The sequence below is a fragment of the Nelumbo nucifera genome, chromosome 4, assembly GCF_055504915.1.
Source record: "Nelumbo nucifera cultivar China Antique chromosome 4, China Antique-T2T, whole genome shotgun sequence".
Lineage (NCBI taxonomy): Eukaryota > Viridiplantae > Streptophyta > Magnoliopsida > Proteales > Nelumbonaceae > Nelumbo > Nelumbo nucifera.
This window is the reverse complement of record NC_142652.1, coordinates 69,741,758-69,766,176: the sequence shown is the minus strand read 5'-3', so window position 1 is coordinate 69,766,176 and position 24,419 is coordinate 69,741,758.

The window sequence follows — 24,419 nt, the reverse complement described above, 5'->3', positions numbered from 1 at the left end:
AGCGCAACTGAGCAGCAGTTTGGGTGCCGAATGAGCACATGGACTTAAGGGGCCTAAAGCCCAATTCGAACTTGTTTAATATGATTAATTAAAGAGGGGTGGTTCTGGGATATAAATCATCAAATAGGACAGGGAGTTATGCCTATCCACTCAGAGAGTCCAGATCCGAATAGAGATTTGGATCAGGAAGCTCCTAATGAGATTAGGAGGGCTGATTTTGATCTGCAGATAAGATAAGGGATTATTCTTATCGCTTAAAGAGAGTCCAGATCCAAATTAGGATTTGGATTAGGAAACCCCTAATAAGATTAGGAGCTCTCTTTGAGGCTTTAAAAGGAGGAAGAGCGCAAACCTCCATTCACTCAATCAGATCTCAGATCACAGAAAGAGAGAAGATAGCAACAGTAAGACTCCGCCGTCTTCTCTGCTCTTGTGCCCTTCTCCAGCTGCCGCCCTTGCCAGTTCCTTCTCCACTGTAGGAGTGATCAAGAAAGGTTCTTGATATCAATTTTTTGTGAAAAACACATCTGAAGTCGTTCTCGCATACCCTCCATCGAATTCTTGCTGAAGGATTCGGTTCTTGTGAAGAACCACCTGCTGATTCTACTCCACCCTACACTGTGTCATCTTCAGTGGGAGCAGTCTTTGGTGTTTTTCTTGGTCGTGAACAACTTCGTTGGGAGTTATTGCTACTCCGTATCAGGTATATCCCTCTCCTCCCTTTTGGTTTCAGATCTGGTTCGGTTTTGATTCAAAATTAATCCTTGAAAATGCTGATTTTTTAAAACAGGGAATGTGATTCCCACATGGGAGAGAGAGAAATTTTTGAAATTTCGCCCTACCTACCAGCAGGGTTCGGTTATCCATTTGATGGATCTCTCATCCCTTCTGTGGTATTTGAGCCAGGTTCAAATCTTGAACCAAAATAGATCATATCTGAACCTACACAAATGGGTAGAAGGCGTTCTTCCCGATTTGCGTAGATAATTGTTTTCTGGGAAATCGGTTCCCAGATTAAGGGCGAATGATCAGAAATTAAGTCTTTTTTAATCTGATATTTATTTATAATTGTTCTTAATAATTATCTTGATTTTTGGGCTGTTCGTACGGTGGAGATTGAATGCTTTAATGGTGCAAGAAAACTGCGATTTGTAGTTATTTCAATTTTTTTCTGTAATTAATTTTTTTTTAATTTCTAGACTGAATATATAGTAATTCGATTTGTTGTAATAATAATAGAAAACTAGGGTTTTTTTATTTTATTTTTTTTCTAGATTGAACTTGGATGCGCAGGAGAAGGAGATTTCGCAGATGGAGAAATCGCTATGGAGAAATCGCTATTTGCGATTTGTAGTTTGTGAAACTGCAAACTGTTATCTAACATTTGTTTTGCAGGTTGCAGAAGTGCAAGCAGCCCTAGTTCTGATTTTTTCTTTTGTCTTTAATCAGAAATTAATTTTTCAGATCAATTCTTGAATTATTTCTTGAATTAAAAATCAAATCCTAGACCCATTCGAACCAGATTGCACCAAACTGGTTGGACTGAATATGTGGTTCGATGGGCGGCTAATCTCAGCCCTAATTTCCCACTCTTGGGTCGAGAGATTGATGTTTAATTGAAAAACTTAATTCAACCCACACCCATTGGGCCCAGTTTTAAAATGTTAAAACTGCTTAAGCCCACTAACTGCAAAAAAGTTATATGGGCCAAACTGCTTAATGCTATTCAGCCCATATACCAAGATAATAATAATCAGTAATATTATGGATTGAATTGGGCTTTAATGATGGGCTTTATAGATAATAATTGATTGATTGAATTCTATCCTTGCATGTGATCGTATGGATGTGTGATGTTTGTCTTTAATTAGAAATTTATTTTTCAGATCAATAGCTGAGTAGAGAGTGTTGCACTGTTACTCGCAGCCGAGGGAGAGGTTCTCTCAGATCAGGCAATGTTTGATCATTATGGGCTAAGAGGTTAAGTGTAAGACCATTGAGGGTAATACCTGATGGGCTAATCGTGCATCTGTCCACAGTCCCTAGGTTTTTATAAGGTGGCTTGTCCCAAGGGCCACTTAGTATAAGTGTTGGGCCCATTAAGAGCCCATGGTGATGGGCTCAGGGGTTCACTGTCCATTACAGTGAATTCGGCTAGGCATTGTAATAGAGGCTAGGCTGAACCTATGTGGCTGATGTGTACATAAATGTTTGGGTCCCATGCCATACAAGGAAGTGCAACTGATTAGTAGTTTGGAGGCTGAATGAGCACATGGACTTAATGGGCCTAATGCCCAATTCGAACTGGTTTAATATGATTAATTAAAGAGGAGCGGTTCAGGGATATAGATCCGCAAATAGGATAGGGAGCTATCCCTATCCACTCAGAGAGTCCAGATCCAAATAGAGATTTGGATCAGGAAGCCGCTAATGAGATTAGGAGGGCTGATCTTGATCTACAGATAAGATAAGGGATTATTCTTATCTCTTAAAGAGAGTCCAAATCCAAATTAGGATGTGGATTAGTAAACCCCCAATAAGATTAGGAGCTCTCTTTAAGGCTATAAAAGGAGGAGGAGCGCAAACCTCCATTCACTCAATCAGATCTCAGATCACAGAAAGAGAAAAGATAGCAACAGTAAGACTGCGCCGTCTTCTGCTCTTGTGCCCTCCTCTTGCTGCCACCATTGCCAGTTCCTTCTCCATAGTAGGAGCGATCAAGAAAGGTTCTTGATATAAATTTTTGGTGAAAAACTCATCTCAAGTCGTGCTCACATACCCTCCATCGAATTTTTGCTGAAGGATTCGGTTCCTGTGAAGAACCACCTGCTGATTCTGCTCCACCCTACACTGTGTCATCTTCTGGGGGAATAGTCTTTGGTGTTTTCCTTGGTCATGAACAACTTCGTTGGAAGTTACTGCTACTCTATATCAGGTATATCCCTGTCCTAACTTTTGGTTTCAGATCTGGTTCGGTTTTGGTTCAAGATTGATCCTTGAAAATGCAGATTTTTTAAAATAGGGAATGTGATTCCCACTTGGGAGAGAGAGAAATTTTTGAAATTTCGCCATACCTACCAGCAGGGTTCGGCTATCCATATGATGGATCTCTCATCCCTTCAGTGGTATCAGAGCCAGGTTCAAATCTTGAACCAAAATATATCAGATCTGAACCTACACAAATGGGTAGAAGGCGTTCTTCCCGATATACGCAGATAACTGTTTTCTGGGAAATCGGTTCCCAGATTAAGGGCGAATGATCTGAAATTTAATCTTTTCAAATCTGATATTTATTTATAATTGTTCTTTATAATTATCTTGATTTTTGGGCTGTTCGTATAGGGGAGATTGAATTCTTTAATGGCGCAAGAAAACTGCGATTGGCAGTTATTTCAATTTTGGTCTGTAATTAACTTTTTTTTTTAATTTCTAGACTGAATGTATAGGAATTCGATCTGATGTAATAATAATAGAAAACTAGGAATTTTTTATTTTATTTTATTTCAAGATTGAAGTTGGATGCGCAAGAGAAGCAGATTTTGCAGATGGAGAAATCGCTATCTGCAATTTGCAGTTTGTGAAACTGCAAACTGTTATCTAACATTTGTTTTGCAGGTTGCAGAAGTGCAAACAGCCCTAGTTCTGATTTTCTTTTGTCTTTAATCAGAAATTTATTTTTCAGATCAATTCTTGAATTATTTCTTGAATTAAAAATCAAACCCTAGACCCATTGGAACCAGATTGGACCAAACTGGTTGGACCGAATATGTGGTTCGATAGGCGGCTAATCTCATCCCTAATTTTCCACTCTTGGGACAAGAGATTGATGTTTAATTGTAAGACTTAATTCAACCCACACCCATAGGGCTCAATTTTAAAATGTTAAAACTGCTTAAGCCCACTAACTACAAAATAGCCAGATGGGTCGAACTGCTTAATGCTATTCAGCCCATATACCAAGATAATGTTAATCAGTAATATTATGGATTGAATTGGGCTTTAATGATGGGCTTTACAGATATTAATTGATTGGATGAATTCTATCCTTGCATGTGATCGTATGGATGTGTGATGTTTGTCTTTTATCAGAAATTTATTTTTCAGATCAATAGCTGAGTAGAGAGTGCAGTACTGTTCCTTGTAGCCGAGGGCGAGGTCTTGTCATGTCGGGCAATGTTTGATCATTATGGGCTAAGAGGTTAAGTGTAAAACCATTGAGGATAATACCTGATGGGCTAATCTTGAATCTGTCCACAGTCCCTGGGTTTTTATAAGGTGGCTTGGCCCAAGGACCACTTAGTGTAAGTGTTGGGCCCATTAAGAGCCCATGGTGATGGGCTCAGGTGTTCAATGTCCATTCCAGTGAATTCGGCTAGGCATTGTAATAGAGGCTAGGCTGAACCCATGTGGCTGATGTGTTGATCAATGTTTGGGTCCCATGCCATACAAGGAAGCGCAACTGAGCAGCAGATTGGAAGCTGAATGAGCACATGGACTTAATGGGCCTAAAGCCCAATTCGAACTGGTTTAATATGATTAATAAAAGAGGAGCGGTTCTGGGATATAGATCAGCAAATAGGATAGAGAGTTATCCCTATCCACTCAGAGAGTCCAGATCCAAATAGAGATTTGGATCAGGAAGCTCCTAATGAGATTAGGAGGGCTGATCTTGAGCTACAGATAAGATAAGGGATTATCCTTATCTCTTAAAGAGAGTCTAGAACCAAATTGGGATTTGGATTAGGAAACCCCTAATAAGATTAGGAGCTCTCTTTAAAGCTATAAAAGGAGGAGGAGGGCGAATCTCCATTCACTAAATTAGATCTCAGTTCACAGAAAGAGAGAAGATAGCAACAGTAAGACTGCGCCATCTTCTGCTCTTGTGCCCACCTCTTGCTGCCGCCATTGCCATTTCCTTCTCCACTGTAGGAGGGATCAAGAAAGGTTCTTGATATCAATTTTTTGTGAAAAACTGATCTGGAGTCGTGCTCACATACCCTTCATTGAATTCTTGCTGAAGGATTCGGTTCTTGTGAAGAACCACCTGCTGATTCTGCTCCACCCTACACTATGTCTGTTAAACAGTTTTGTATGCCGTTAGCTTCAATCAGAATGATGTACTTTATGAGTTTATTGTAAATGAATAAAAGTGCATATTTGATTCATGTTCCCTTGGTATGTTTCTCTGTAATACCCTTAAACTGGACACTTAATGAGACTCGTGTTAGTTTAGAATGTTCACAGCCAGTGGGTCGGTCTGGGGAGACCTATCCTGACAAGGCTGACACTGTGGTGCCACCAAGTCGGTTGGGGTGGCCTGTCTCATCTGCCAGGGTGAGACCCTAGGCACATACAGTGTAGGATTAATTAAATCTTTGAACTGGACCAGATTTCCAGTATTGCCCTGGACCTTGGAGATTGATGGGCAAAACTGGAAAGTTACACCCGACCCCTAGACTCGATTATGATACTACACTATGTGTCGGATTGGGCTATCTTTGATACACCAATCAGTGAGATCATTAGCGGGGCTCAAAACCTGGGTATGTTGGGACAGTCCAAGAATTCATCTGAGTGGGTGATCATAGTGACAGGATCAGCCCCTTTGTCGGACAAAGGTAATGATCGAGGATGCACTCTCACTGATGGAAACCAAGACTGCCGGGCTAATCTTGGATCAGGAATCTCCTAATTAGATTAGGAGGGCTGATCTTGATCTGCAGATAAGATAAGGGATTATCCTTATCTCTTAAAGAGAGTCCAAATCCAAATTAGGATTTGGATTAGGAATCCCCTAATAAGATTAGGAGCTCTCTTTAAGGCTATAAAAGGAGGAGGAGGGCAAACATCCATTCACTCAATCTGATCTCAGATCACAAAAAGAGAGAAGATAGCAACAGTAAGACTGCGCCGTCTTCTGCTCTTGTGCCCACCTCTTGCTGCCACCATTGCCAGGTCCTTCTCCACTGTAGGAGCGATCAAGAAAGGTTCCTGATATCAATTTTTGGTGAAAAACTGATCTGATGTCGTGCTCACATACCCTCCATCGAATTCTTGCTGAATGATTCGGTTCTTGTGAAGAACCACCTGCTGATTCTGCTCCACCCTACACTATGTCATCTTCAGTGGGAGCAGTCTTTGGTGTTTTCCTTAGTCGTGAACACCTTCGTTGGGAGTTACTGCTACTCCGTATTAGGTATAACCCTCTCCTACCTTTTGGTTACAGATCTCGTTCGGTTTTGGTTCAAGATTGATCCTTGAAAATGCTGATTTTCTAAAACAGGGAATGTGATTCCCACATGGGAGAGAGATAAATTTTTGAAATTTCGCCCTACCTACCAGCAGGGTTCGGCTATCCATATGATGGATCTCTCATTCCTCCAGTGGTATCAGAGCCAGGTTCAAAGCTTGAACCAAAATAGATCAGATCTGAACCTACACAAATGGGTAGAAGGTGTTCTTCCCGATTTGAGCAGATAATTGTTTTCTAGGAAATCGGTTCCCAAATTAAGGGCGAATGATCTGAAATTTAGGCTTTTTAAATATGATATTTATTTAGAATTGTTCTTTACAATTATCTTGATTTTTGGGTTGTTCGTACGGTGGAGATCGAATTCTTTAATGGTGCAAGAAAACTGTGATTTGCAGTTATTTCAATTTTTGGCTGTAATTAATTTTTTTTTTAATTTCTAGAATGAATGTATAGGAATTCGATCTGATGTAATAATAATAGAAAACTAGGGTTTTTCTATTTTACTTTATTTCAAGATCAAAGTTGGATGCGCAGGAGAAGGAGATTTCGCAAATGGAGAAATCGCTATCTGCGATTTGCAGTTTAAGAAACTGCAAACTATTATCTAACATTTGTTTTGCAGGTTTCAGAAGTTCCAACAGCCCTAGTTCTGATTTTTGTTTGTCTTTAATCATAAATTTATTTTTCAGATCAATTCTTGAATTATTTCTGGAATTAAAAATCAAATCCTAGACCCATTCGAACCAGATTGGACCAAATTGGTTGGGTCGAATATGTGGTTTGATGGGCGGCTAATCTCAGCCCTAATTTCCCACTCTTTGGTCAAGTGATTGATGTTTAGTTGTAAGACTTAATTCGCCCACACCCATAGGGCCCAGTTTTAAAATGTTAAAACTGCTTAAGCCCACTTACTGCAGAAAAGCTATATGGGCCGAACTGCTTAATGCTATTTAGCCCATATACCTAGATAATATTAATCAGTAATATTATGGATGGAATTAGGCTTTAATGATGGGCTTTACGGATATTAATTGATTGGATGAATTCTATCCTTGCATGTGATGTATGGATGTGTGATGTTCTTCTTTAATCAGAAATTTATTTTTCAGATCAATAGCTATGTAGAGAGTGGAGCACTGTTCCTTGTAGCTGAGGGAGAGGTCCTCTCTTGTCGGGCAGTGTTTGATCATTATGGGCCAAGAGGTTAAGTGTAAGACAATTGAGGGTAATACCTGATGGGCTAATCTTGCATCTCTCCGTAGTTCCTGGGTTTTTATAAGGTGGCTTGGCACATGGACCACTTAGTGTAAGTGTTGGGCCCATTAAGAGCCCATGGTGATGGGCTCAGGGGTTCACTGTCCATTACAGGGAATTCGGCCAAGCTTTGTAATAGAGGCTAGGCTGAACCCATGTGGTTGATGTGTAGATCAATGTTTGGGTCCCACGCCATACAAGGAAGCGTAACTGAGCAACTGTTTGGAGGCCGAATGAGCGCATGGACTTAATGGGCCTAAAGCCCAATTCGAACTGGTTTAATATGATTAATTAAAGAGGGGCGGTTCTGGATCAGGAAGCTCCTAATGAGATTAGGAGGGCTGATCTTGATCTGCAAATAAGATAAGGGATTATCCTTATCTCTTAAAGAGAGTCCAGATCCAAATTAGGATTTGGATTAGGGAACTCCTAAAAAGATTAGGAGCTCTCTTTAAGGCTATAAAAGGAGGAGGAGGGCGAACCTCCTTTCACTCAGCCAGATCTCAGATCACAGAAAGAGAGAAGATAGCAATAGTAAGATTGCGCCATCTTCTGCTCTTGATATCAGTTTTTGGTGAAAAACTGATCTGACGTCATGCTCACATACCCTCCATCGAATTCTTGCTGAAGGATTCGGTTCTTGTGAAGAACCACCTACTGATTCTGCACCACCCTACACTGTGTCATCTTCAATGGGAGCAGTCTTTGCTGTTTTCTTTGATCGTGAACAACTTCGTTGGGAGTTACTGCTACTCCGTATCAGGTATTTCCCTCTCCTACCTTTTGGTTTCAGATCTGGTTCGGTTTTGGTTCAAGATTGATCCTTGAAAATGCAGATTTTTTAAAACAGGGAATGTGATTCCCACATGGGAGAGAGAGAAATTTTTGAAATTTCGCCCTACCTACCAGCAGGGTTCGGCTATCCATATGATGGATCTCTCATCCCTTCAGTGGTATCAGAGCCAGGTTCAAATCTTGAACCAAAATAGATCAGATCTGAACCTACACAAATGGGTAGAAGGCGTTCTTCCCGATTTGCGCAGATAATTGTTTTATGGGAAATCGGTTCCCAGATTAGGGCCGAATGATCTGAAATTAAATCTTTTTAAATTTGATATTTTTTAAATTGTTCTTTATAATTATCTTGATTTTTGGGTTGTTCATATGGTGGAGATTGAATTCTTTAATGGCGCAAGAAAACTGCGATTTGCAGTTATGTCAATTTTGGTCTGTAATTAATTTTTTTTTTTAATTTCTAGATTGAATGTATAGGAATTCGATTTGATGTAATAATAATAGAAAACTAGGGTTTTTTTATTTTATTTTATTTCAAGTGGATGCGCAGGAGAAGGAGATTTCGTAGATGGTGACATCGCTATCTGTGATTTGCAATTTGTGAAAGAGCAAACTGTTAGCTAACATTTGTTTTGCAGGTTGCAGAAGTGCAAACATCCCTAGTTCTGATTCTGCTTCACCCTACACTATCATCTTTAGTAGGAACAATCTTTGGAGTTTTCCTTGGGCGTGAACACCTTCGTTGGGAGTTACTGCTACTCCGTATCAAGTATATCTCTCTCCTACCTTTTGGTTTCAGATCTGGTTCGGTTTAGGTTCAAGATTGATCCATGAAAATGCAGATTTTCTAAAACTGGGAATGTGATTCCCACGTGTGAGAGAGAGAAATTTTTTGAAATTTCACCCTACCTACTAGCAGGTTCGGCTATCCATATGATGGATCTCTCATCCCTTCAATAGGAATTCGATTTGATGTAATATTTATAGAAATTAGTGTTTTCTATTTTATTCCATTCAAATTCGCAGCTGTTTACGCAGAAGGGAGGAGATTCGCAGATTAGGGTTTGGCTTTCTGTAGAAACTGCAAATTGCGTACTAACATCTATTTTGTAGGGTAGCAGATCTACGAACAGCCCCTGTACTGATTCTTGAATGTCTTTTATCAGTAATTTAATTTCAGATCATAATCTTGAATTAAGTCTTGAATTAAAAATCGAACCCTATACCCATTCGAACCAGATTGGACCAAACTGGTTGGAGTTGATGTTTAATTGCATGATCTAATTCGGCCCACACTTGTAAAATCCAGTTTTATTGTGTTAAAACTGCTTAAGCCCTTTAACTGCATAAAAGCTATATGGGCCGAACTGCTCTTTGCTATTCAACCCATATACCTAGATAATATTAATCAGTAATATTATGAATTATTATGGGCTTTAATAATGGGTTTTACAGATATTAATTGATTGGATCAATTTTGTGAAGGGATGAGAGATCCATCCTATGGACGCCCAAAGATTGCGGAATAAGGGGCGAATTTCAAAAATTTTATCTCTCCCTTCAACTGGGAATCGTATTCCCTATTTAGAAAATCATATTTTCAAGGATCAATCTTGAACCATAAACTGAACCAGATCTGAACCAAAAGGAGTGGGAGAGGATAATACCTGATACGGAGAAATACTATCTCCCAACGGAGGTGTTCACGCCCAAGGAAGGATCCAAAAATTGCTCCCACTGAAGATGGCGCAGTGCAGGGTGGAGCAGAATCAGCAACGTTCTTCAAAAGAACTTGATCCTTCGTAAGGATCAACTGGACGACTTGAGTACAGCTCCAACCAATCTTTTCACAAAAGATTGAAATCAAGATCCAATCTTGATTGCTCCCAAGAACTGGAGATCGAACTGTAGGAATGGCAATGGCAGGAAGGTGGTGGCAGAAGAGAATTCGCAGTATGCAGGAAATCTCTTAATCTCTCTTTCTTGAAGAGAAGAATGCTATGGATGTTGTTGTGTAGTAGGCTGCCGCCCCCTTCCCCTTTTATAATCTCAAAAGAGATCAGCTCCTAATCAGATTAGGAGCTTCTAATCCAAATCATATTTGGGTTAGAAGTCCCTTAGTGATAAGGGATAACCCTTATCTTATCTGCAGATAAGATCAGCTGTCTCCTAATCTAATTAGGAGGTTTCCAGATCTAAATCCCATTTAGATCTTGGACTCTCTGAGTGGATAGGGTCTAAGCCCAATCCTTTCAGCTGACCCTCTTTAGAATTCGCCCCCTTTAAATGACTGATCAAATCAGCCCAATTCGAAATGGACTTAAGGCCCATTTAAGGTTATGTACTCAAAAGGCTTCCAAATTGCTGCCCAGTTGGGCTTCCTTGTATGGCATGGGACCCAAGCATTGATCTACACATCAGCCACATAGGTTCGGCCCAGCCTTTGTTACAAGGCCTGGCCGAATACACTGTTAATGACAGTGCACCCCCTGAAACCCATCAAATGGGCTCTATGGGCCCAACACTTACACTAAGTGGTCCCTGGGCCAAGCCACCTTGTAACACCCAGGGACTATGGGCAGATGCAAGATTAGCCCATCAGGTATTATCCTCAATGGTCTTACACTTAACCTCTCAGCCCATAATGATCATACACTGCCCGACAAGAGAGGACCTCTCCCTCGGCTGCAAGGAACAGTGTTGCACTCTCCACTTATATGGATCCCGGGAATTAAAACATTTTGCAAACATTTTAGAAACCATAATATATATATTTTTATATCTTATATAAAATATATTTTGCAAAACAAATCTCAGCGGATGAAATCGGCTGCTGGCAGTCTTGGTTTCCATCAGTGAGAGTGCATCCCCGATCATTACCTTTGTCCGACAAAGGGGCTGATCCTGTCACTATGATCACCCACTCAGATGAATTCTCGGACTGTCCCAACATACCCAGGTTTTGACCCCCTCTAAGGATCTCACTGATTGGTACATCAAAGACAGCCCAATCCGACACCTAGTGTAGTATCATAATCGAGTCTAGGGGTCGGGTGTAACTTTCCAGTTTTGCCCATCAATCTGCAAGGTCCAGGGCAATACTGGAAATCTGGTCCAGTTCAATGATTCAATTAATCCTACACTGTATGTGCCTAGGGTCTCACCCTGGCAGCTGAGACAAGCCACCCCAACCGACTTGGTGGCACTACAGTGTCAGCCTTGTCAGGATAGGTCTCCCCAGACCGACCCACTGGCTGTGAACATTCTAAACTAACACGAGTCTCATTAAGTGTCCAGTTTAAGGGTATTACACAGAAACATACCAAGGGAACATGAATCAAATATGTATCTTTATTCATTTACAATAAACTCATAAAGTACATCATTCTGATTGAAGCTAAGGGCATACTGAACTGTCTAACAGCTCCCACTTGCACTTAGGTCCAATCAGGTACTAGCCGGAGTCCCATGCTTTCCATGTGTTTCTCAAACACTTTCTGTGATAGTGGCTTAGTCAATAGGTCTACCACATTCTCCGCTGATGCTACCTCTTTACACTATCCTCCCGTAGGTCCAGCGTTGTCATACAATGGTGGAATGGGTGATGTGCTGAATTCCAAATTCAGGAATGAACACCTTCATTTATAAGGCAGCCTCACTTACGGCAATGCTTTCGGCTTGGGTTGTGGACTATTAATTTGCTACTTAGGACCCCTGTTTGCTGACATTCAGAAAACAGCACACGATCCTATCGTGAAAACATATCCAGATGTAGACTTTCTATCATCTGGGTGTGACTGGAAATCGACATCTGTAAACCCCTGGATCTGTAGTGAGCTACCGTCGAACACCAGACAAAACTCTTTTGTCCTTCGAAGGTACTTAAGTATGTTTTTCACAGCAGTCCAATGCTCCTGCCCTGGGTTGGCCTGAAATCTGCTTACTACACTCACTTCCTGAGCTATGTCAGGACGAGTGCACAGCATGGCATACATGATGCTCCCTACGGCTGAGGCATAAGGAACGTCTTTCATGCCATCAATCTCCTCAGAAGTCTTGGGAGACATCTTCTTGGAGAGAGTGACTCCGTGCCTGAAAGGAACATTTCCTTTCTTGGAGTTTTCCATGCTGTATCTTTTGACTATTTTGTCAATGTAAGCAGATTGGGATAATCCTATTATCCGCTTCGATCTATCTCTATAGAGTCGAAGACCCAGTATATAGGAGGCTTCTCCAAGGTCTTTCATGGAGAATTGCTACGAAAGCCATACTTTCACTGTAGTTAACATTCCCACATCATTCCCAATGAGTAGAATGTCATCTACATACAGAACCAAGAAGGTAACCTTATCCCCACTGTACTTCCTGTAGACACAGGGTTCATCCGGATTCTGCTCGAAGTCAAACGATTTGACAGCAGAGTTAAAACGGATGTTCCAACTTCTAGAAGCTTGCTTAAGCCCATAAATGGATCTGTTAAGTTTACATACCATGGTTTCCTGACCTGCAGCAACGAAGCCTTGCGGCTGCAGCATATAGATATCTTCAGCAAGATCTCCATTCAGGAATGCAGTTTTGACATCCATCTGCCAAATCTCATAATCATGGTATGCTGCTACAGCTAGCAGGATCCTAATGGATTTAAGCATGGCCACAGGCGAAAAGGTTTCCTCATAATCGATGCCCTCTTTCTGAGTGTACCCTTTCACCACCAGACGAGCCTTGAAGGTCTCAACTTTACCATCGGGGCCCTTCTTCCTCTTGTAAATCCATTTGCAACCGATTGCCTTTACCTCGGAGGGCGGATCTACTAGAGTCCAGACTCCATTGGTCTCCATTGAGTCCATCTCTGCCCTTATGGCCTCCACCCACTTCTGGGAATCTATGTCCAACATAGCTTCCGCGTAAGTCACGGGATCTTCCTCACTAGTCAAGGTTTCCACCAGGTAACTATCCTGGTCATAACCATAACGGACTGGTGGCCTGGATGCCCGAGTGGATCTTCTAAGTTGGTCACTACCTGGAACTTGTGGGACATCTCCCACTGCTCCTGAGCTCTCCTCATCAAGAACAACTTCCTAACGATGGGTGTCCAGGATATAGTCGGTTTCCAAGAATTGCGCATTTCGACTGCAAAACACTTTCTGCTCACTTGGGTCATAGAAAAGGTAACCAACAGAGCCTTTTGGGTAGCCTACAAATAGGCAACGGCTGGTCTTAGATTCCAACTTGTCTGCACTCGTTCTTTTAACGTGTGCTGGACAACCCCAAATCTTCAAGTGTCTGACACTTGGTTTCTTTCCGGTCCAAAGTTCATATGGAGTATTCGGAACCGATTTGGTTGGAACCCGATTCAGCACGTAAATCGCAGTCTCTAATGCGTAACCCCAAAAGGATGTGGGTAACTCTGAGTGTATGAGAAGCGACCGGACCATATCTAATAAGGTCCTATTCCTCCTCTCTGAAACACCGTTAAGTTGTGGTGTAGCAGGAGGAGCTAATTGTGATACTATCCCATTGTCCTTTAAGTAGTCCCTGAATTCGTCAGAGAGATATTCGCCACCTCGATCGGATCGAAGGGCTTTAATTTCTCTCCCTAACTGTTTCTCGACCTCTTGTCCAAACTCTTTGAACTTTTCAAAGGATTCAGACTTGTGTCTCATTAGGTACACGTAACCATATCGTGAAAAATCATCTGTGAAGGTGATGAAATACACGTGTTGATTTCGTGTCCTAACACTCAGGGGACCACATACATCAGTATGTATTAGGTCAAGTGTGCCTGTACATCTTTCAGGCTTACCGTCAAATGGCCGTTTCGTCATCTTGCCTTGTAGGCAAGGCTCACAGGTGGGAAGATCTTCTACAGCTAGAAAATCCAAAGGACCATCCTTTACCAACCTTGTGATTCGGTCAACACCGATGTGGCCAAATCGGTAATGCCACAGACACGTGGGATTAACTGTATCACGGGCTCTCTTCTTGGGGTTTTCAACCGACGTACTTTCGGTTATGTTAGTTTCTAGAGAAGGATGTAGAACATAGAGACCGTTCTCCAGTTCCCCGTATGCGATGAATCTGTTATTCGTTTTAATAGTAATCGTATTACTAAAGAAGACAGAATAACAGTTTTGAGACAGAAATCAAATTTCTTCTTAAATTTTGTACATAAAGACAGTCTTTCAGTACAATTATTCCTTCTCTAAAACATAATTCCACGGTTCCTATGGCCGTGGCTGCAACAGTTGCAGTAGTCCCCAAGTAGAGTGTTACTTCTCCTTCACTCAGCCTTCTGCTTACCTTGAACCCCTGCAGTGTGTTACACGCATGAGTTGAAGCCCCGGAGTCAATACACCAGGACACAGAAGCTACCAACAAATTGGTTTCTATAACACAAGTTTCGAAGTTACCTTTCTTGGATTCTAGGTAGGCTGGACAATTCCTTTTCCACTGGCCGGTCTTCTTGCAAAAATGACAGGCATCTGATGCCTTGTCCTTCCTCTGTTTCTTGGGTTTGGCAGCCTTTTTCTGGGGCTTTCTCTTCGCCTTCCTTTTCTTGCCCGATTTGCCAGTTTCAACAAGCATGGCAATGGGCTCATCCTTTTTAATCAATTCTTCGGCCCTCTGCAACATATTGCTGAGTTCCTGCAAGCTGACGTTCAGCTTGTTCATGTTGTAGTTCATGATGAATGGATTAAAGGATGGAGGCAGAGAGTTGAGAATAGCGTCGATCTGAGTCACCAGATCCAGCCCGGATCCAAGAGCCTCTAGTTCGTTGATATACCCCATCATCCGGAGACAATGGTCGTGAACTTGTTGGCCCTTGGACATTTGTGTGGTCATGAACTGTTTCAAGACCTTTTGTCGAGTAGAACGATTCTGCTCTTCATACATCGTCCTGAGACTGTCCAATATGTCCTTGGCAAGTTCGATCTGATCGAACTGCCTCTGTATCGGATTGTCCAGCGAGGCAATGATGTAACACCAGGCAAGGGAGTTTTTCTCCTCCCATTCTTGATAGTCTCTCCTTCGGGCCTCAGAAGCCCTATCTCCCGGACGCTCCGGGGCAGGATTCTTTGCCACTTTATCAAGTTTTTCAGAAGCAAGGACCAGCATAAGGTTTCTATACCAGTCAGCATAGTTTGGGCCCTTTAACTTGTTGTCATCAAGTAGCTTTGCAAAAGATCCGTTTGCCATTTTCTGATAAAAGAGCAAACATCAGTCCACGACCTAATTTTGATTCATGTTCATTTCATAGATATGGATTTTAATCTACGATCCATTTCCATTTATTCGTTTATGAGATTTCCCTCCTTTCTCAGCGACGGAGACTACGGGTTGTCTCTGGAAATGTGGGAAATCACATAGGGTGCATGAGGCCAACTGTTTCAGCTGCATAACCCCACCACCTTTCTGTGAAGGATCATATCCACTCATCATATGAGTTTTCCCTTTGGTCTCTGTCAGACAAGGTTCAGAGCCGTTTTCAGGTAAACCTTTCTGTCCAGTGAGTGCTTACCCATCATGTTCGTGAACGCCAAGGTACCGTGAGAGAGTTCCCATTTTCTGGTGAAGCCCCTCCCACATCAGTCTATGACGCCCCTATCATCTTATGAAACACTTAGACAAGCCCAACAGCAAATGGATAGCCCATTTTCTGGTGCGTTTCCTCATTACTGAAGGACCCATCCTTGTGCTAATGATGGAAGGCCTTTAGAGAGTTCATCATATGAATCTCCCTATCACATGCACTCATATTATCTGGAGGGAACAGATAATTACGCCCTAGTTCCATCTTTAGGTCAAACCAAAGTGGCTCCCACTGACTTTCATAAAGCCAGATTTTGGTGGGCCTAAATCAGCTAGGGTTCCGCACGAGACCTCATGATGAAGTGTGGGGCCCACCACGGAGGGAGGTCATCCAATGACCAAAAGGGACACCATGGCAATGATGTGCATTCAGCCATGGTGTGCGAAAGAGCCACTGTCGATTGAGCATGGGCCAAGTACTTATGGCCCATGTACGTAGCACATCACACATCCATACATCACATGCAGGGATAAATTGATCCAATCAATTAATTATCTGTAAAGCCCATTTGAAGCCCATTTTAAATCCATAACATTAACCATTAACATTATCTAGGTATATGGGCCGAACGGTTCAACCCATATAGCTTTAAGGGTTAAGTGGGCTTTTAGCAGTTTTAACTGTTTAAAACTGGGCCTTTACAGGTTGGGCCGAATTAACCATTCAATTAAATATCAATCCATAGGCCCATTAGTGGGAAAATTAGGGCTGACTTTCAGCCTTGATTAAACCCTAGATTCGGTCCAAACAGTTTGAACCAATCTTGGTTCGAATGGGTCTAGGGTTTGATTTTTAATTAAATCTTTAATTCAAGAAAATAATCTGAAATTAATTACTGATAAAAGCAACAATCAGTAAATCAGGGCTGTTCGCACAATCCATCCTGCAAAACAAAGGTTAGATCACAGAATGCAGTTTCACAAACTGCAAATCGCAGATAGCGATTCTCCCATCTGCGAAATCTTCTTCTCTGCGATTTCTCCCTTTCTGCGCCGCCATCTTCGATCCAAAATAAAATAAAATAGAAATCCTATTTCTATTAATTATTACATCAGATCGAATGCCTATACATTGAGTCTAAAAATAAAAAAATTACAGACCAAATGTAATAAATAAATCAGGAAACTGCAAATCTTGCAGGTTCCCTGCGCAAACCAAGATTTCGATCTCCTCTTGTACGAACAGCCCATAAATCAAGAAAATCATAAAAAACAATTATAAATAATAATCAGATTTATATAAAATTAATTTCAGATTATTCGCCCATTAATTTTTGGGAAAAATTCCCAAAACCCATATCTGCGCAAATCGGGTAGAACACCTTCTGCCCATTTGCGCAGGTTCAGATCTGAAGCAAATTGGTTCAAGATTTGAACCATGGCTCTGATACCACTGAAGGGATGAGAGATCCATCCTATGGACGCCCAAAGATTGCGGAATAAGGGGCGAATTTCAAAAATTTTATCTCTCCCTTCAACTGGGAATCGTATTCCCTATTTAGAAAATCATATTTTCAAGGATCAATCTTGAACCATAAACTGAACCAGATCTGAACCAAAAGGAGTGGGAGAGGATAATACCTGATACGGAGAAATACTATCTCCCAGCGGAGGTGTTCACGCCCAAGGAAGGATCCAAAAACTGCTCCCACTGAAGATGGCGCAGTGCAGGGTGGAGCAGAATCAGCAACGTTCTTCAAAAGAACTTGATCCTTCGTAAGGATCAACTAGACGACTTGAGTACAGCTCCAACCAATCTTTTCACAAAAAATTGAAATCAAGATCCAATCTTGATTGCTCCCAAGAACTGGAGATCGAACTGAAGGAATGGCAATGGCAGGAAGGTGGCGGCAGAAGAGAATTCGCAGTATGCAGGAAATCTCTTAATCTCTCTTTCTTGAAGAGAAGAATGCTATGGATGTTGTTGTGTAGTAGGCTGCCGCCCCCTTCCCCTTTTATAATCTCAAAAGGGATCAGCTCCTAATCAGATTAGGAGCTGCTAATCCAAATCATATTTGGGTTAGAAGTCCCTTAGTGATAAGGGATAACCCTTATCTTATCTGCAGATAAGATCAGCTGTCTCCTAATCTAATTAGGAGGTTTCCAGATCTAAATCCCATTTAGATCTTGGACTCTCTGAGTGGATAGGGTCTAAGCCCAATCCTTTCAGCTGACCCTCTTTAGAATTCGCCCCCTTTAAATGACTGATCAAATCAGCCCAGTTCGAAATGGGCTTAAGGCCCATTTAAGGTTATGTACTCAAAAGGCTTCCAAATTGCTGCCCAGTTGGGCTTCCTTGTATGGCGTGGGACCCAAGCATTGATCTACACATCAGCCACATGGGTTCAGCCCAGCCTTTGTTACAAGGCCTGGCCGAATACACTGTAAATGACAGTGCACCCCCTGAAACCCATCAAATGGGCTCTATGGGCCCAACACTTACACTAAGTGGTCCCTGGGCCAAGCCACCTTGTAACACCCAGGGACTGTGGGCAGATGCAAGATTAGCCCATCAGGTATTATCCTCAATGGTCTTACACTTAACCTCTCAGCCCATAATGATCATACACTGCCCGAGAAGAGAGGACCTCTCCCTCGGCTGCAAGGAACAGTGTTGCACTCTCCACTTATATGGATCCCGGGAATTAAAACATTTTGCAAACATTTTAGAAACCATAATATATATATTTTTATATCTTATATAAAATATATTTTGCAAAACAAATCTCAACGGATGAAATCGGCTGCCGGCAGTCTTGGTTTCCATCAGTGAGAGTGCATCCCCGATCATTACCTTTGTCCGACAAAGGGGCTGATCCTGTCACTATGATCACCCACTCAGATGAATTCTCGGACTGTCCCAACATACCCAGGTTTTGACCCCCTCTAAGGATCTCACTGATTGGTACATCAAAGACAGCCCAATCCGACACCTAGTGTAGTATCATAATCGAGTCTAGGGGTCGGGTGTAACTTTCCAGTTTTGCCCATCAATCTGCAAGGTCCAGGGCAATACTGGAAATCTGGTCCAGGTCAATGATTCAATTAATCCTACACTGTATGTGCCTAGGGTCTCACCCTGGCAGCTGAGACAAGCCACCCCAACCGACTTGGTGGCACTACAGTGTCAGCCTTGTCAGGATAGGTCTCCCCAGACCAACCCACTGGCTGTGAACATTCTAAATTAACACGAGTCTCATTAAGTGTCTAGTTTAAGGGTATTACACAGAAACATACCAAGGGAACATGAATCAAATATGTATCTTTATTCATTTACAATAAACTCATAAAGTACATCATTCTGATTGAAGCTAAGGGCATACTGAACTGTCTAACATTTTGTTCCTGCATGTGATGTATGGATGGGTGATGTGCAACGTTCATGGGCCATAAGTACTTGGCTCATGCTGATACGATAGTGGCTCTTGTGGACACCATGGCTGAATGCACATCATTGTCATGGTGTCCCTTAAGATCATTGGATGATCTCCCTTCGTGGTGGGCCCCACACCTCTCCAAGAGAAACCGTGCGGAACCCTAGCCATTTAGGGCCCACCTAAATCTGGCTTTATGAAAGTCAGTGAGAGCCACTTTGGTTTGACCTAAATTAAACTAGGGCGTAATAATTTTGTTCCCTCCTGAAATATGGGTGCAAATGATAGGAAGATTCATATGATGAACTCTCTAAAGGCCTTCCATCATTAGCATGAAGATGGATCCTTCAGTAATGAGGAAACACACCATAAAATTGGGTTATCCATTTGCTATTGGATTTGTTGGAATGTTTCATAAGATGATAGGGGCTTCATAGACCGATGTGGGAGGGGCCTATCCTAAAATGGAAGACTCTCTCACGGTACCTTGGAATTTCATGAATATGATGGGTGAGCACTCACTGGATAGAAAGGTTTAACCTAAAATGTCAATGAACCTTGTCTAACAGAGGCCAAAGGGAAAGCTCATAAAATGAGTGGATGTGATCCTTCACAGAAAGGTGGTGGGGTTATGTAGCTGAAACAGTTTGCTCCATGCACCCTATGTGGTTTCCCACATTTCTAGAGACATAATTTGCAGTCTTCATCACTGAGATAGGAGGGAAATCTTGGAGATGAATAAATGGGAATGGAACATAGATTAAAAGCCATATCTATGTAGATAACATGAATCAAATTAGGTTGTCGACTAATATTTGCTTTTTATTAGAAATGGCAAATGGACAATTCGCTAAATTATTGGACAACAACAAACTAAAGGGCCCAAACTATGTTGACTAGTATTGTAACCTTATGTTGATCCTGACATCAGAAAAATTGGACAAAGTAGCTAAAATTCCTACCCCGAAATGTCCGGGTGATAAGGATTTTGAGTTCCGTAGGAGGGACTACTAGGAATGGGAAGAGAAAAATTCCCTAGCCCGCTGCTACATCATAGCCTCCTTGGATAATCTGATACAGTGACAGTTCGATCAGATTGAATTGTCCAAGGATATATTGAATAGTTTAAGGACGGTGTACGAAGAGCAGAGCCATTCTACTTGGCAGAAGGTATTGAAGTAGTTCATGACCACGCAGATGTCCAAGAACCAATAGGTTCATGACCATTGTCTTAAGATGATGGGTTATATCAATGAACTTGAGGCTCTTGCATCCGAGCTTAACCATGTCACGAAGGTGGATGCCATCCTAAATTCTTTGCCGGGCTGAAGAATTGATAAAGAAGGATGAGCCCATTACTATTCTTATTGAAGCCAGCAAATCAAGCAAGAAGATGAGGATGGCAAAGAGAAAGCCTCAGAAGAAAGCCACTAAGTCCAAAAGGCAGAGGAAGGACAAAGAATCAGATGCTTGTAACTTCTATAAGCAGGTCGGCAACATGAAAAGAAACTGTCCTCAGTACCTGGAATCTAAGAGACAAGGTAATTTCGAATCCTGTGTCATAGAAACCAATTAGTTGGTAACTTCTGTTTCTTGCTATTTTGACTCTGGGGCTTCGACTCATGTGTGCAACTCACTGCAGGGGTTCAGGATAAGCAGAAGACTGAGTGACGGAGAAGTGACCCTTTAATTGGGGACTTCCACAAGTGTTGCAGCTACAACAATAGGATTTGTAGAGTTAATTTTTAGAGAAGGATTTATTGTACTTAAAGATTGTCTTTATGTACCTAATTTGAGAAGAAATTTGATTTTTGTTTCAAAACTGTGCAGATAGATATTCTGTTCTCTTTAGTAATACGATTACTATTAAAAGAAATAACAAATTCCTCGCATACGGAGAAGTTGAGTATGGTCTCTATGTTCTCCATCCTTCTCTAGAAGCTAACATAACCGAAACTACATCAGGCGACATCCCCAAGAAAAGAACCCGTGATACAGTTAATCCCATGTGCCTGTGGCATTACCGACTTTGCCACATCAACATAGATCATATCACAAGGTTGGTAAAGGATGGTCTTTTGGATTTTCTAATTGTAGAAGATCTTCCAACCTGTGAATTTTGCCTTCCGGGTAAGATGACGAAATGACCATTTAACGGTAAGCTTGAAAGATGTACATGCATGCTTGACCTTATACATACTGATGTATGTGGTTCCATGAGTGTTAGGACACGTAACCAGCATGTTTATTTTATAACATTTACTGATGATTACTCTCAGTATGGTTATGTGTACCTAATGAGACACAAATCTGAATCCTTTGAAAAGTTCAGAGAGTTCAGACAAGAGGTCGAGATACAGTTAGGGATCGAGGTGGCGAGTGTCTCTTTGATGAATTCAGGGACTACTTAAAGGTCAATGGGATAGTATCACATCTAGCTCCTCCTGCTACACCACAATTAAATAGTGTGTTAGAGAGGAGGAACCGGACTTTATAGGATATGGTCCAATCACTTGTCGTACACTCAGAGTTACCCACATCCTTTTGGGGTTACGCATTAGAGACTGCGATATACGTGCTGAACCGACTTCTAACCAAATCAGTTCCAAAGACTCCCTATGAGCTTTGGACCGGTAAGAAACCAAGTGTGAGACACTTCAAGGTTTGGGGTTGTCCGACACATGTTAAAAGAACGAGTGCGGAAGATGATTACATCCTGAACAATCACCATCAGGAAGTTGTTCTTGATGAGGAGAGCTCAAGGGTAGTGGGAAGTGTCCCACAATCTCCAGGTAATGACCAACCTAGAAGATCCACCTGGGTTTCCAGGCCTCCAGTTCATTTCATCTATGACTAGGATATCTTAGTGAAGATATCTACTTGTAGCAACCACAAGGTTTCATAGCTGCAGGTCAGGAACACATGGTATGTAAATTAAATAAATCCATATATGAACTTAAGCAAGCTTCTATGAGTTGGAACATCCAATTTGACTCTACCGTCAAAAAGATTGACTTTGAGAAAAACCCGAATGAGCTCTGTGTTTACAAGAAATCCAGTGGGGGCAAGGTTACGTTCTTAGTTCTGTATGTGGATGACATTCTACTCATTGGGAATGATGTAGGACTGTTGTCTACGGTGAAAGTATGACTTTCACAGCAATTCTCCATGAAAGATCTTGGAGAAGCCTCCTATATACTAGGTCTTCGACTCTATATAGATAGATCGAAGAGGATAATAGGATTATCCCAATCTGCTTGCATTGACAAGATAGTCAAGAGATACAGCATGGAGAACTCCAAGAAAGGAAATATTCCTTTCAGGCATGGAGTCACTCTCTCCAAGGGTATGTCCCCCAAGACTCCCAAGGAGATTGATGAAATGGACGATCCCTATGCCTCAGCCATAGGGGGCATCAAGTATGCCATGTTGTGCACTCGCCCTGACATCTCTCAAGCAGTGAGTGTGGTCAGCAGATTCTAGTCAAACCTAGGGCAGGAGCATTGGACTGCTATGAAAAACATACTAAAATACCATCGAAGGACAAAAGAGTTTTGTCTGGTGTTCGATTGTAGTTCACTACAGATCCAGAGGTATACTGATACCGACTACCAGTCAGATCTAGATGGTAGAAAGTCTACATCTGGTTATGACTTCATGATAGGATCGTGTGCTGTTGGCTAGAAGAGCAACAAATAAGCGTCCTAAGTAGTAAGAATAACAGTCCACAACCCAAGCCGAACACATTGCCGTAAGTGAGGCTACCTTATGAATGAAGGTGTTCATTCTAGAATTTGGAATTCAGTACATCATCCAGTCCACTGTTGTGTGACAACACTAGATCTACGGAGATTGATGTTAAAAGGTAGCATCAGCGGAGAATGTGGCAGACCCATTGACTAAGCCACTGACACAGAAAGTGTTTGAGAAATATGTGGAAAGTCTAGGACTCTATTTTGTACCAGATTGGACCTAAGTGCAAGTAGGAGCTGTTAGACAGTGTATGCCCTTAGCTCCAATCAGAATGATGTACATTATTGTTAGACAGTTTTGTATGCCCTTAGCTTCAATCAGAATGATGTACTTTATGAGTTTATTGTAAATGAATAAAGATACATATTTGATTCATGTTCCCTTGGTATGTTTCTGTGTAATACCCTTAAACTAGACACTTAATGAGACTCGTGTTAGTTTAGAATGTTCACAGCCAGTGGGTCGGTCTGGGGAGACCTATCCTGACAAGGCTGACACTGTAGTGCCACCAAGTCGGTTGGGGTGGCTTGTCTCAGCTGCCAGGGTGAGACCCTAGGCACATACAGTGTAGGATTAATTGAATCTTTGAACTGGACCAGATTTCTAGTATTGCCCTGGACCTTGGAGATTGATGGGCAAAACTGGAAAGTTACACCCGACCCCTAGACTCGATTATGATACTACATTAGGTGTCAGATTGGGCTGTCTTTGATGTACCAATCAGTGAGATCCTTAGCGGGGGTCAAAACCTGGGTATGTTGGGACAGTCCGAGAATTCATCTGAGTGGGTGATCATAGTGACAGGATCAGCCCCTTTGTCGGACAAAGGTAATGATCGGGGATGCACTCTCACTGATGGAAACCAAGACTGCCGGTAGCCGATTTCAACCGTTGAGATTTGTTTTGCAAAATATATTTTATATAAGATATAAAAGTATATATGTATGGTTTCTAAATTGTTTGCAAGAAGGTTTTAATTCCCGGGATCCATATAAGTGGAGAGTGCAACACTGTTCCTTGTAGCCGAGGGAGAGGTCCTCTCTTGTCGGGCAGTGTATGATCATTATGGGCTGAGAGGTTAAGTGTAAGACCATTGAGGATAACACCTGATGGGCTAATCTTGCATCTGCCCACAGTCCCTGGGTGTTACAAGGTGGCTTGGCCCAGGGACCACTTAGTGTAAGTGTTGGGCCCATAGAGCTCATTTGATGGGTTTCAGGGGGTACACTGTCTTCAGTAGTGCATTCGGCCAGGCCTTGTAACAAAGGCTGGGCTGAACCCATGTGGCTGATGTGTAGATCAATGCTTGGGTCCCACGCCATACAAGGAAGCCCAACTGGGCAGCAATTTGGAAGGTTTTTGAGTACATAACCTTAATGGGCCTTAAGCCCATTTCGAAC